The sequence below is a fragment of the Entamoeba invadens genome (genome assembly GCF_000330505.1).
Source record: "Entamoeba invadens IP1 unplaced genomic scaffold scaff_1105074725785, whole genome shotgun sequence".
Lineage (NCBI taxonomy): Eukaryota > Evosea > Mastigamoebida > Endamoebidae > Entamoeba > Entamoeba invadens.
Genome location: NW_004443723.1, coordinates 3071 through 6140, shown reverse-complemented (window position 1 = coordinate 6140; position 3070 = coordinate 3071).

Here is a 3070-nt window from a genome sequence, read left to right as displayed (position 1 = left end):
TTATAATATTAAAAAAGAAAAAAATAAAAAATTCTAATGGTAAAAAAAGAAATTCAATGGTTTAATAAGAATAATTTTGGATCTAATTTGTTTAATGTTTTATTCTTTTTATTAATGTTTGATCATAAATAATTTCTATGGTTTCATTTTTTCATATTTGCAACTTATCATTTTTTTTTCTTAAAGTTAAAGTGTTTGGTCTTTTTTATATTTTAATTAATATATTCGAATAATCGGAATCATTAGGGTATTATCAGGTTTTATTATTTGTACTTACACTCTCATTGTAAAAATTAAAAAGGTGCCCACACCAGGAATCGAACCTGGGTTATCAAAGCCACAATCTGATGTACTACCTCTGTACTATGTGGGCTAATCGATAGTTATTTATTTATTGGTTTAGTAGGCTTTGATTAACATCTTAATTTATCGAATTTCAAGATCATTTAATAGTTATATTGCTATTTATATTGCCAACATCTATGTATTATATTTTTTTCATCATATATCTTTCATGATTCATTAAAATATTTTTTTCATTATATTTTTATCATGGTTTGCCATATTATTTTACTTTATGCAAAAAATTCTATATATTTTTCTAAACTCTTTATCAATGTTTTTTAAAGAGTAATAATTAATATCGTTTTATTTGTATTATATTTACAATATTGGTTATTAATTAAACTCATCTTATATTTGATTATATCTTTACTCACACAATTTTATTTTTATTTGTTATTTGATTTATAAATATTATCATTATTCATTTTGTTGTACTAATGATTTATATTCGGTTATAAAGTACATCTCAATGAATATAATAATATCGTACTGTTATATAAATGAATAAAAGATCTTATAATATTAAAAAAGAAAAAAATAAAAAATTCTAATGGTAAAAAAAGAAATTCAATGGTTTAATAAGAATAATTTTGGATCTAATTTGTTTAATGTTTTATTCTTTTTATTAATGTTTGATCATAAATAATTTCTATGGTTTCATTTTTTCATATTTGCAACTTATCATTTTTTTTTCTTAAAGTTAAAGTGTTTGGTCTTTTTTATATTTTAATTAATATATTCGAATAATCGGAATCATTAGGGTATTATCAGGTTTTATTATTTGTACTTACACTCTCATTGTAAAAATTAAAAAGGTGCCCACACCAGGAATCGAACCTGGGTTATCAAAGCCACAATCTGATGTACTACCTCTGTACTATGTGGGCTAATCGATAGTTATTTATTTATTGGTTTAGTAGGCTTTGATTAACATCTTAATTTATCGAATTTCAAGATCATTTAATAGTTATATTGCTATTTATATTGCCAACATCTATGTATTATATTTTTTTCATCATATATCTTTCATGATTCATTAAAATATTTTTTTCATTATATTTTTATCATGGTTTGCCATATTATTTTACTTTATGCAAAAAATTCTATATATTTTTCTAAACTCTTTATCAATGTTTTTTAAAGAGTAATAATTAATATCGTTTTATTTGTATTATATTTACAATATTGGTTATTAATTAAACTCATCTTATATTTGATTATATCTTTACTCACACAATTTTATTTTTATTTGTTATTTGATTTATAAATATTATCATTATTCATTTTGTTGTACTAATGATTTATATTCGGTTATAAAGTACATCTCAATGAATATAATAATATCGTACTGTTATATAAATGAATAAAAGATCTTATAATATTAAATAAGGAATTCATTTATATTAATATAATTTAATCAATTCATTTTTTAATCCCATTTTTTTCATACAAATCAATTCTTTATTTTTTTAATAAAACACATTTTAATTTGTTGAATAATTTTTTTGATTTTCTTTTTTTTTAATTTTTTTTCATTCAATAAATTTTTTTGAAAAATCAAATTTATTATTAAATTAATTATTTTATAAATAGTGTTTTTAGACTTATACTATATTATAAAAACAATAAAAATTATGATGATATATGTTTTTTAACACAAAAACACACTATTAATCACAACTTCAATTTATATAATTATATCATAATGTTATTAAGTGTTATACTTATTAGTGGTAACATAATGAGAATAAAAATTTATTTAAACATAACCTACAAAAAAATTTAACAACAGATGTCATTTTATATATCACTATTTTTATCATAGTTGATTAATTTTATAAAATTTTTTATATACAATTTTGCTTTTAAAATGTTGTTAATTAACGAAATTTTAAATATCAATTCCAAACGATAAAGCACAAAAAACTCATTTTTTCCCAATTGATTTCAACGGAGTTAATTTCTGACAATATTAAAAACAAATAGGAAATTGTAACTTTTATAAAAGAACACGAAGAAACTATTAAACAATTTTAACTTCTTGAAGAACAGAGTTCGTACTTCCGAAAAACGTTTTTTCAAATCAAATTTTATTTGAAACCATTTTTAAAATTTAAATTGCCAATGTTAATACTTGTATGTCATATGGCAAAAGATTGACGGTTCCAATTAAAACGAATAAGTCAAACGGTGGCAAAGTATTGCTTTTTACAATAAAAGAAAAAGATAAAAATATTGAAGAAATACAACGCCTTCAAAACACTCCAGAACAGGCGACGGGAGACACAATCACGCATTTTGTTAATCTGTCATTGAAAAAAATTCTAGAAGACAAATATTAGACTGGTTGAGAAAACACACACAAGTCTAAACCAATGGAGGAGGGAAGAGCAAATTTATCCAATGATGAATTAAAGAAATACATTGAAAAAGCTGAGTCTTTGCTCGACAATTTTTTTTGTCATAAATATTGTTTTAAAGAATCGATAAAACTGTCTGGTGTAATTCCATTTCTCATTCTCAACATGGAGGAATCGGGATTTGTTCCTTTTGTTGACACAAAATTTCGGACAGTGTATTGTGACCCAACAAAACCATTTAAATCAAAACATGCCATTGACAGAGCAGTCAAACGAATAAGTCTTGTTGCTGGAATTTGGGGGTGATTTAACAAAACTCAAACCAATGTTGATAGTGCCACGCAAAACAATAGACAATGAAATTG